The sequence below is a fragment of the Triticum dicoccoides genome, chromosome 7A, assembly GCF_002162155.2.
Source record: "Triticum dicoccoides isolate Atlit2015 ecotype Zavitan chromosome 7A, WEW_v2.0, whole genome shotgun sequence".
NCBI lineage: Eukaryota > Viridiplantae > Streptophyta > Magnoliopsida > Poales > Poaceae > Triticum > Triticum dicoccoides.
This window is the reverse complement of record NC_041392.1, coordinates 74921978-74934774: the sequence shown is the minus strand read 5'-3', so window position 1 is coordinate 74934774 and position 12797 is coordinate 74921978.

The following is a 12797-nucleotide window of genomic DNA, read 5'->3' as shown; positions in this document are numbered from 1 at the left end:
CACCACCGCCGCCCGACAGCCTTGCGCCGTGCAGCGCCGCCCAAGCCACCCCGGCTCGCCACCTGCCCCTGTGAGCAGTGCGTGCTCATCCGTAGCTTCGTCCCCTAGCGCTCGTCGCCGCCACGTCGCCCTAGCCACAGAGAGGCGGTTCGCCGGAGAGCTTATCCACGGCCGCCGCGAAACCGACCTCGTCGCGCTATAAATGGACACCCCGAGCCCCTCTGAGCAAGCACGCGACCTCAGACCACCCCTATGGCACCCCCCTAGCTCGCATTCGACCCGGGGAGGCCTCCTTCCTCATCTCCGGCAACTCCGGCCGCCACCACTGCCCCGGCCAATTCGGCACCACTAGGGCTTCCCCTTCTCCGTTCTCTCCACCAAGAACCTCCTCATCCTCCCGTGAGCCTTTTCCTCTACTTGATTTTGATCGGGAGCCAACGCCGCCACAAAGTCACTTCGCCACCGAAGCCTTCCTCTGCCGCGGAGCTCGCCGCCGGCCGCTCACTCCGTCCCCGCCGACCCAACGACTACCGGGAGGACCGCCCCAACCTTACGGATCCATCCCCACCCTCGGGGGCCCGCGAGGAGCAGCCTAACGCCGGCGACGATCGCCGGAGCCCCGCTCCGCTCGGGCAAAGGAGGGAGACGACGCGCGGCGACTGGTCAAACCTGACCAGTGGGCCAGGCAGGCCCACTGTCAGTGACACCCCGCACCGTCCACGTGGTTAAGTGGAGGCGTAAAGCCTCAAGTACGCCTCCTCTGTACCAAAAGCGTATTTCTATCTGAACCGTTTTCTTTTCTGTTTTATTTTAAATAACAGATTTGACCAAATCTTTGACTGGCTATAACTTTTTAAATATAAGTCCAAATGGAATGATTCTTTTTCCTACCTTCCTCAAATTTGATCTAGTTTATTTTAAGATTTATTTGAAAATTTTTCAAACAACTTTTTGGTTCTGTTTTTGAAATGTGTGTTAATTCAAATATATTTTTAAATAGGATTTTGGGAGAGAGAAGAAGCTTTCAAAAGTTTTGGAGAGCATCTCACCCCTCCACAACATTGAAGGCAAGCATTCTGAACCCCGGCATAATAATTTTGTTGTGATCGTTGATACATTTATAACACCACCGCATTTCGAAGGACTTGTTATTACATGTGATATGATCATATGCATGGGTGCATGTTGTTGATTTCCATGCTGTTGGAAATGGACTCACTTGTGATGATAATCACCCTCATGTGCCTTTCATGCATACCGGCAGGAACCCGGGAAAACCTCGGCCTTGGGTAGGCATGAGTTTGTCGCCGGTCTCCATCGGGACGGTTATGTCTGGTATGGCATGGTAAGGTGATATGAGCGGTGACTTTGTGGGATGAAATATATGCGTCATGCGAATCATGCAGGGAATACTTGAACCTCCTGAGTCGACCGTAGATCGAGTCTTGTTCCAGTAACCCCCATACTTGTTTCGTACTACCACTCGTCTCTACAGCAAGTAGAGTACGGTTCAGTAAGTTGTCAACCTCTTTCCAGCACACACCGTACAGAGAGGCCATGGTGGAAGATACCGGTTGTAGCTGGTAGGCAGGCCACCTGGTCCGGGGGCATGGGTGTTTCCGGTTGGGACCGAGAGGGGAGGCCACCCCTTAGAGCGCGCGATATAAATTTGATCCCATGCTACGCGAGGTTGTAGCCTCCCCACTTAGAGTTTGCTTAACAGGTGTCGTGGGTGATTCCAGACAGGTGTGAGATAAGCTGGTGTGTGCAAGTTAGGTGTGTTTTCAACAGAAAGACCGTAGACGGAATTAGTCCTGCTGGACTAGAGAAATCCGTTACTCGTGGGTAAAGAGTACACCCTCTGCAGAGAATAAACCTATTCGAATAGCCGTGTCCATGGTTAAGGATTACAGTCTGGGATGGGTCAGGTGTCGGTCTTAGTGTCGGTCTTCGGAGGTGAAACCGTTAACCAGAAAATGGAATTACTACTCGTGACTTGTGATATCTATGATTATTATTATTGTTGACTAACCCATGATATTGTTGTTATTATCAAGTATCTCTGGGATGGTTCTACCTCCAGGGATATTCATTATGATTGTTTCTTTTAAAGCCCTTTATGTGGCGTCGCTCAGACGCCCGACTGTGGCATTTCTTTTAAAGCCCTTTATGTGGCGTCGCTCAGACGCCCGACTGTGGCATTTCTTTTAAAGCCCTTTATGTGGCGTCGCTCAGACGCCCGACTGTGGCATTTCTTTTAAAGCCCTTTATGTGGCGTCGCTCAGATGCCCGACTATGGCATTTCTTTTAAAGCCCTTTATGTGGCGTCGCTCAGACGCCCGACTGTGGCATTTCTTTTAAAGCCCTTTATGTGGCGTCGCTCAGACGCCCGACTGTGGCATTTCTTTTAAAGCCCTTTATGTGGTGTCGCTCAGACGCCCGACTGTGGCATTGCTTGTTATTTATTTCATAAATTTTAATACTGCTATGTATTGCATTTTTTTATAAATAACCGCCTGCATGCATCAGTATTTTATTTACTATTTTTGACTGACGTCGTGAGCATAAAAATATTTTTAGCACATCATGGTTATATTATACCTGTGTTCATAATGTTTGCGAGTACATTCAAAGTACTCACTGGCTTGTCCCTGGCTATTGTCTTGGCCAGATTTTGCTCGCGCGGAGAGGAGCGACGCGGTGCCAGCCCCGGAACCCACTCAATGGAGATAGCAGCCTCGCGAAGATAGGAATTAACCTGGTCAGCTATTCCCGTGGGAAATGGAGTCCCATAGACACTGATGTTTCACAACCCGCTTCCGCCATCAAACACTAGAAACCATTTGTTGTACTCACAGGCCAGAATGGTCTTGTACTACATATTTTTTTGTATTTTTGCTTGGAATTTCTGTATCAAGTTGGAGCCTCATCAGCTAACAGTAATCCTGGGGCTGATGAGCACGACGGTCTTTTCTGGAAATTTATTACCCGGAAAACCCGGTCGTGACACGCAACCTCATTATATCTGCCGGGCCTCCAAATTCCCAAGCAGGTCTCCCCCTCGCCTGCAGAGGGGCGATGCACCAGCGAAGGAAATCTGCACCGACAGCTCCTACAGTTAGCCCGGCAAGCCTGAGACGCAAGATCCGAGTGGTGGCGATCGTCAGCTTGTCGTCGTTCGCGGACAGAGCGCTCCAGTCATTGCCACACACTGCTGGGGCTTGGCGCAAGGCGGTGAACGGCTGCGGGCTCTGTTCTACAACCCAGCACCAATCAGCTCTCCACTCGTCCCACTTGCTGCGGAGCTCCCCCTCCAAATAGGTCTCCTTCTTGCCGGCCCGCGAGATCCAGGCGATCCCGCCGGCAAGAGGTTCCCCTCTCTCAACACGAGGCATAAAGAAATGGCGGAAGAGAGCTACGTTGGGGTGGACTCCGACAAAGTTTTCGCATAGATGGGCGAAAACTGCCATGGTCAGAACAGCGTTGGGGGTAAAATCAAGCAGGTGGAGCCCATAGGTGTTCATGATATCACAGAAGAAATCAGAGAATGGCGGGCAGAGCCCACAGTAGAAGAACACGGCGAAGAAAGGATACCCGTCAGCTGGAGCTGCTTGCGAGGCGACAGCGGAGAGTACCTTTGTGCGCGGATGCGCCCGCGTCTCCGTCGACCAGAAGAGATAGTACTGCTCCCTCAGCTCCTCCGCGGAGAGCTCGGGGGGGAAAGTGGCCCGCTCCTTCCGCAGCGCCTCAAGGCGCTGCGCTTCGGTCGACTTCACAGCTTTCGCGGCCGCGGCCTTCGTGGCCTTCCCCTTCCCGGGCTTCAGAGGAATGGCGAAGGCGGTGGGGGAGATCGACGGCGCTGGTGGTGGCGGCGGCGACGGGTGCGGAGCGCTGCTCTCTTTCGATTTTGAAAGCGGAAGAGGGCGGCGGTGGTTTCTGAGATTGCAACAGCAGTTGACGAAGATGGAGGAAATGCCCCTGTTTCCCCTGCTTATCAAGAGGGGCAGGGCGGACGTTTCGGCTTTCCAAATAAACAACCTCCCACGATCTCTCCCACGATGCCGCGTTTGACGCGTGCCGTTCTGGGCGTGCGCGGTGGGAGCGGAGTTAGATTCGGCGTGACCTAGGCCGCTCGTGCCCGTGCACTGTTTTGGGCCTGGCCCAACAGCGCTCGACACCGTGTATGGCCCAGGCCCGGGGGCTCCTGTCGGTGTACTAGAGTAGGGGTACCCTATTACCCCGAACTCGTGCACGGGCAGTTGCAGCGCCCCGCGGCAAGGTTTGCCGGGTGACCGCCAGGACCCTCCGTGGTTCCCTCGAAGACCATTCAAGAACAAAGTACTCAAACCAAGGCCCCGGCAAGAGGAGCTTGCCGGGAAGGCCAACCAAGGCCCCGACAAGAAGAGCTTGCCGGGAAGGCCAACCAAGGCCCCGGCAAGAGGAGCTTGCCGGGAAGAGACGAGACCCCGGCAAGAGAAGCTTGCCGGGAAGGCCATTCAAGGCATACCAAGAAAGCTTGCCACGACGCGCTCTGCGTCCCGGCAAGATCCAGCGAGCGACAAGCTTCCGGACGCAACAAGACGACGGCCGCGGCAAGGAGCTTGCCGCGGGAAACCCCCACTTCGTGCCCGCGCTCCAGCTCACCTGCTAACGTGTCGCTCTGGGACTCTCCCAAGCACACGTGGCGGGAGGCCGTGCAGCTAGGGGTACGTGGTGGCAAGCAGAGATGAAGAGAAGCCCATCGTGGCAAACGGTGGCGCTCCAAACGGTCACTTTTTGCATTGTTTAGGAGACTCAGACAGGCATTTAATGCCCTTGTCCCCTGCCGTCAGAGTTAGGTAGGGTGCACTGTATCCACAGTAGCGGTAGCTGCGCCTACCGCATCCTTTTCCATTTTTACCCTTCTTGTCTACGTTGCCCCCTGTCGGTGACCCCTTGAGTATAAAAGGAGGCCCAAGCGCAACGTAGAAGGGGTTCCGCAGCTCCGGAAGTTCGGAGGTTCGGCCAGTTCGGCTCGTTCGACACCAGGAACACTCTCACGCTCAGTCTGGCAGCGTCCATCGCTCCTGAGCAAGAATCCAATATACACAAACAAGCAGCAGTAGGGTTTTACGCATCCGTGCGGCCCGAAGCTGGGTAAAAATCGCCCCGCGTGCACTGCCTCGATCCGCTCTTTGTGCGCTCTCCACCCCCCACCGAACCGAAAGGGGCCCTGTCCCCATAGGTGTTGGCGGGAATCAGCATCGCCCCCGACAAAAACCCGATAACATCCTCTGTTTGATGGCCCATGGAGATGCTTCCTTCTGGCCTAGCGCAGTTACGGACATATTTCTTTAGGAGTCCCATGAACCTCTCAAAGGGGAACATATTTTGTAGAAATACGGGCCCCAGGATGACAATATCGTCGACTAGATGAACTAGGACGTGTGTCATGATATTGAAGAAAGATGGTGGGAACACCAGCTCGAAACTAACAAGACATTGCGCCACATCACTCCTTAGCCTTGGTACGATTTTTGGATCGATCACCTTCTGAGAGATTGCATTGAGGAATGCACATAGCTTCACAATGGCTAATCGGACGTTTTCCGATAGAAGCCCCCTCAATGCAACCGGAAGCAGTTGCGTCATAATCACGTGGCAGTCATGAGACTTTAGGTTCTGAAACTTTTTCTCTAGCATATTTATTATTCCCTTTATATTCGACGAGAAGCCAGTCGTGACCTTCATACTGAGCAGGCATTCAAATAAGATTTCTTTCTCTTCTTTCGTAAGAGCGTAGCTGGCAGGACCTTTATACTTCTTCAGAGGCATGCCATCTTTTTCGTGCAAACGTTGCATGTCCTCTCGTGCCTCAGGTGTATCTTTTGTCTTCACATACACACCCAAGAAGCCTAGCAGGTTCACGCAAAGGTTCTTCGTCACGTGCATCACATCGATTGAGGAGCGGACCTCTAGGTCTTTCCAGTAGGGTAGGTCCCAAAATATAGATTTCTTCTTCCACATGGGTGCGTGTCCCTCAGCGTCATTCGGAACAGCTAGTCCACCGGGACCCTTTCCAAAGATTACGTAGTGTAAATCATTGACCATAGCAAGCACGTGATCACCGGTGCGCATGGCGGGCTTCTTCCGGTGATCTGCCTCGCCTTTGAAATGCTTGCCTTTCTGTCGACATTGATGGTTGGTCGGAAGAAATCGACGATGGCCCAGGTACACATTCTTCCTGCATTTGTCCAGGTATATACTTTCAGTGTCATCTAAACAGTGCGTGCATGCGTGGTATCCTTTGTTTGTCTGTCCTGAAAGGTTACTGAGAGCGGGCCAATCGTTGATGGTCACGAACAGCAACGCCTTAAGGTTAAATTCCTTCTGTCTATGCTCATCTCACGTACGTACACCGTTTCCATTCTACAGCTGTAAAAGTTCTTCAACTAATGGCCTTAGGTACACATCAATTTCGTTGCCGGGTTGCTTAGGGCCTTGGATGAGAACTGGCATCATAATGAACTTCTGCTTCATGCACATCCAAGGAGGAAGGTTATACATACATAGAGTCACGGGCCAGGTGCTGTGATTGCTGCTCTGCTCCCCGAAAGGATTAATGCCATCCGCGCTTAAAGCAAACCATACATTCCTTGGGTCCTTTGCAAACTCATCCCAGTACTTTCTCTCGATTTTTCTCCACTGCGACCCGTCAGCGGGTGCTCTCAACTTCCCATCTTTCTTTCGGTTCTCACTGTGCCATCGCATCAACTTGGCATGCTATTCGTTTCTGAACAGACGTTTCAACCGTGGTATTATAGGAGCATACCACATCACCTTCGCAGGAACCCTCTTCCTGAGGGGCTCGCCGTCAACATCACCAGGGTCATCTTGTCTGATCTTATACCGCAACGCACCGCATACCGGTCATGCGTACAGATCCTTGTATGCACCGCGGTAGAGGATGCAGTCATTAGGGCATGCATGTATCTTCTCCACCTCCAATCCTAGAGGGCATACGACCTTCTTTGTTGCGTATGTACTGTCGGGCAATCCGTTATCCTTTGGAATCTTTTTCTTCAATATTTTCAGTAGCTTCTCAAATCCTTTGTCAGCCACAGCATTCTCTGCCTTCCACTACAGCAATTCCAGTACGGAACCGAGCTTTGTGTTGCCATCTTCGCAATTGGGGTATAACCCTTTTTTGTGATCCTCTAACATGCGATCGAACTTCAGCTTCTCCTTTTGACTAATGCATTGCGTCCTTGCATCGACAATGACCCGGCGGAGATCATCATCATCGGGCACATCGTCTGGTTCCTCTTGATCTTCAGCAGCTTCACCCGTGGCAGCATCATTGGGCACATCGTCTGGTTCCTCTTGATCTTCACCAGCTCCCCCCGTTGCAGCATCACCGTATTCAGGGGGCACATAGTTGTCATCGTACTCTTCTTCTTCGCCGTCTTCCATCATAACCCCTATTTCTCCGTGCCTCATCCAAACATTATAGTGTGGCATGAAACCCTTGTAAAGCAGGTGGGAGTGAAGGATTTTCCGGTTAGAGTAAGACCTCGTATTCCCACATTCAGTGCATGGACAACACATAAAACCATTCTGCTTGTTTGCCTCAGCCGCATCGAGAAACTCATGCACGCCCTTAATGTACTCGCGGGTGTGTCTGTCACCGTACATCCATTGCCGGTTCATCTACGTGCATTATATATAATTAAGTGTCCAAATTAATAGAAGTTCATCATCACATTAAAACCAAAGTGCATACATAGTTCTCATCTAACAACATATAGCTCTCCAGAGCATCTAATTAATTAAACCATACATTGAAACTATGTAAAACATTTCAATGCGAAAACAAATGCGATCATAATCGCAACCAAGGTAACAATTGATCCAACGGCATAATGATACCAAGCCTCGGTATGAATGGCATATTTTCTAATCTTTCTAATCTTCAAGCACATTGCATCCATCTTGATCTTGTGATCATCGACGACATCCGCAACATGCAACTCCAATATCATCTTCTCCTCCTCAATTTTTTTTATTTTTTCCTTCAACAAATTGTTTTCTTCTTCAACTAAATTTAACCTCTCGACAATAGGGTCGGTTGGCATTTCCGATTCACATACATCCTAGATAAATAAAATCTATGTCACGTTGGTCGGCATAATTTTCATAAACAATAAATGAACCAATAGTTATAAAGATAATATACATACCAAATCCGAATCATAGACAGGACGAGGGCCGACGGGGGCGGATACCAAAACCATCGCACTATATAAGATGCAATAATAAATGTAAGAAAATGATACAAGTATATATCTAAACATACAAGTAAGAATATGTTTCCTTTCAGAAAGAAGATAAGAACAAGAGGCTCACCACGGTGGTGTCGGTGATGAGATCGGCGCGGGTGATCGACGGCGGTGAAGACGGGGACGGGGCGTGACGGACCGCTAAATCTAGACAAATCTCGAGGAAAATGGAGCTTGGAGGTCGAGCTTCGAGAGGAGAAAGCTTAAGTAGTGTGGCTCGGGCATTCCATCGAACACCTCATGTGCATAGGAGGTGAGCTAGAGCACCACAAAGCCCTCTCCCCCTCGGCCAGAAAAAACAGAGCACTGTGCTCTGCTCTTGCGTGAGGGGTATATATAGGCACCTCATTGGTCCCGGTTGATGACATGAACCGGGACTAAAGGGAAGCCTTTGGTCCTGGTTCAAGCCACCAACTGGGACCAATGGTGGTGGGCCAGGAGCGAGGCCCATTGGTCCCGGTTCGTCCCACCAACCAGGACCAAAAGGTCCAGACGAACCAGGACCAATGGCCCACGTGGCCCGGCCGGCCCCCTGGGCTCACGAACAGGGACCAATGCCCACATTGGTCCTGGTTCTAGACTGAACCGGGACTAATGGGCTGAGCCGGCCTAGACCATAGCCTTGTTTTCTACTAGTGATCATATGCTCAGATCCTTAATGATATTCAATACCCCTCTGATCCTGAACATGAATATGCTTTGTGAGTAGTTACGTTTGTTCCTGAGGACATGGGAGAAGTCTTGTTATAAGTAATCATATGAATTTGGTGTTCATTCGATATTTTGATGAGATGTATGCTTTCTTTCCTCCACTGGTGTTATGTGAACGTCGACTACATGAAACTTCACCATGATTTGGTCCTAGGGGAAGGCATTGTGAAGTAATAAGTAGATGATGGGTTGCTAGAGTAACAGAAGCTTAAACCATAGTTTGTGTGTTGCTTCGTAAGGGGCTGATTTGGATCCAGATGTTTCATGCTATGGTTAGATTTATCTTAATTCTTCTTTCGTAGTTGTGGATGCCATGATAGTGGTTAATCATAAGTGGGAGGCTTGTCCAAGTAAGTACAGCACCCAAGCACCGGCCCACCCACATATCAAATTATCAAAGTAATGAACGCGAATCATATGAGCATGATGAAAACTAACTTGATAGTAATTCACATGTGTCCTCAAGAGAGCTTTTCTATAAAAAGGATTATCCTTTGCTATAAAAAGGATTGGGCCACCTTGTTGCACCTTTTCTATACTTGTTACTTGTTACCCATTACGAATTATCTTATCACAAAACTATTTGTTACCGATAATTTCAGTGCCTACAGAAAATACCTTGCTGGAAACCACTTGTCATTTCTTCTTCTCCTCGTTGGGTTCGACACTCTTACTTATCGAAAGGAATACGATTGATCCCCTATACTCATGGGTCCTCATGGATCCTTAGTGCTACAGTAATACTAGTTACCTTGTATGGTACTCATAGCATTTGATATATATGTTCTGTAGGCAGTTCTCCCTAAATTTATGAAACTCCTCCATGCAAGATTATAATTCATTCTATGGTCCTGATTCACCATTTCCACAGAGTGGTCTTTTCCACAATTAAGCTCCTTAGACCAGAACCAAGCATTTAGTTCAATGGATCGCCATTAGCTCAAATTGTCTTCGGTCCTCATATATATCTTTACCTACCATGTTAGAGGTCAAATATTTCCTAAACAATACATGTTACCTATGTAGGTCTTGAGATCATGTTGCCCGGACCCTTAAATTGGACAATGCATAGAGTTCACCACATCATAACAACATACTAGATAGATCACACTATTATGAATGCAAACGACGACATATAGAATAGGCACAAATTAATCTTACCAATTACCTACATCTCCCACACCTAGGGGGAATTACTCAAACATCATAAGAGGGGACTCAATCACAACAAACATAAAACCCCTGAAAACCATATTGATAGTACCGGGAAGATCCACAATAAGATGAAATGGGTAATTCAAATAGTCTTCATCTCCAGATGAGGTTGAGTAGAGTTACAATTGTTCTCCCCAATTGGAATTCCTCTTACAATAGTCAAATGGGTGATGATGATCATGGAGATGAAACAACCAAAACTAAGAAGATCTTCGATGGTTCCTTAGATCCTTTCTTCTCCTAATATGGGTGGTGTGGTGGCAGCAGGGGTTCTCTTCCCCTCTCGGGGGCTTCACGAAAGTGGCTTGTATAGATGTGGTGGAGCTGATGGCAGTCCATACTACCGCTCATACAAGCGCTTGCAGTCATATGGAACATCGTCTATTGCCCTGTTGCACCTAATGACTTGAGTCTCTTCAGGAAAGCTGCTCCAATTGGCTTGATTTCCAGCAATCCTCCTTGGTTTCCTTCCATAATTGATATTTCCTGCCAAACATTGGGGAAATGGATTTTATTATCCTTCGAGGGATTAGCATTAGGTATATCTGAAGAGTAATAAAAAATTCCAATGAAACCAAGCAAGAGTCACTACTAAATCATCAGAAATTCTTGAGCTATCAAGAGGCTCCCAAATCTTGCCTGTGACGTTAACGGGGCATGAAGAGCCAGCGGTGGGCCGGCTCATGTTGGCTCTGGGCCACCTCAAGCAAGAAACTTGGACCCAGCTGGCCCAAGCGCGGCCTCAATTGGTCGGCTGGACATCGACGAAGGAAGAATGCAGGGCATGATACGTCTCCAATTTTTTATTGTTCCATGCTATTATATTATCCATCTAGGATGTTTTATATGCATTTATATGCTATTTTATATGATTTTTTGGACTAACCTCTTAACCTAGAGCCCAGTGCCAGTTTCTGTTTTTTCTTGTTATTGAGTATCGCAGAAAAGGAATATCAAACGGAGTCCAATTGACCTGAAAAATTTACAGAGATCATTTTTGGACCAGAAGAAGCCCACGGAGTGTCGAAGACGGACCAGAAGAGTCCCGAGGCCACCACGAGGGTGGGGGCGCGCCCTACCCCCTGGGTGCGCCCCCTGCCTCGTGGCCGCCTCGTGGACCCCCCTGACTTGTTCCCGACACCAACGCCTCTTATATATCCCCAAACTTCCAGAAAATAACCTAGATCGGGAGTTTGGCCGCCGCAATCCTCTGTAGCCACCAAAAACCAATCTAGACCTGTTTTGGCACCCTGCCGGAGGGGAGAATCCCTCACCGGTGGCCATCTTCATCATCCTGGTGCTCTCCATGACGAGGAGGGAGTAGTTCACCCTTGGGGCTGAGGGTATGTACCAGTAGCTATGTGTTTGATCTCTCTCTCATGTTCTTGATTCGGCATGATCTTGATGTATCGCGAGCTTTGCTATTATAGTTGGATCTTATGATGTTTCTCCCCCTCTACTCTCTTGTAATGGATTGAGTTTTCCCTTTGAAGTTATCTTATCGGATTGAGTCTTTAAGGATTTGAGAACACTTGATGTATGTCTTGCATGTGCTTATCTGTGGTGACAATGGGATATTTACGTGATCCACTTGATGGATGTTTTGGTGATCAACTTGCGAGTTCTGTGACCTTGTGAACTTATGCATAGGGGTTGGCACACATTTTCATCTTGACTCTCCAGTAGAAACTTTGGGGCACTCTTTGATGTTCTTTGTGTTGGTTGAATAGATGAATCCGAGATTGTGTGATGCATATCGTATAATCATACCCACGGATACTTGAGGTGACATTAGAGTATATAGGTGACATTAGGGTTTTGGTTCATTTGCATCTTAAGGTGTTATTTCACTACGGACTCTTGAATAGATCGATTAGAAAGGATAACTTTGAGGTGGTTTCGTACCCTACAATAATCTCTTCGTTTGTTCTCCGCTATTAGTGACTTTGGAGTGACTCTTTGTTGCATGTTGAGGGATTGTTATATGATCCGATTATGTTATTATTGTTGAGAGAACTTGCACTAGTGAAAGTATGAGCCCTAGGCCTTGTTTCAACGAATTGCAATACCGTTTTTGCTCACTTTTATCAATATTTACCTTGCTGTTTTTATATTTTCAGATTACAAAAACCTACATCTACCATCCATATTGCACCTGTATCACCATCTCTTCGCCGAACTAGTGCACCTATACAATTTACCATTGTATTGGGTGTGTTGGGGACACAGGAGACTCTTTGTTTTTTGGTTGTGGGTTCTTTGAGAGAGACCATCTTCATCCTACGCCTCCCATGGATTGATAAACCTTAGGTCATCCACTTGAGGGAAATTTGCTACTGTCCTACAAATCTCTGCACTTGGAGGCCCAACAACGTCTACAAGAAGAAGGTTGGGTAGTAGACATCAAGCTCTTTTTTGGCGCCGTTGCCGGGGAGGCAAGTGCTTGAAGTTATATCTTTAGATCTTGCAATCGAATCTTTTTGTTTCTTGTTTTATCACTAGTTTAGTCTATAAAGGAAAAATACAAAAAATGGAATTAAGGTTGCCTCATAT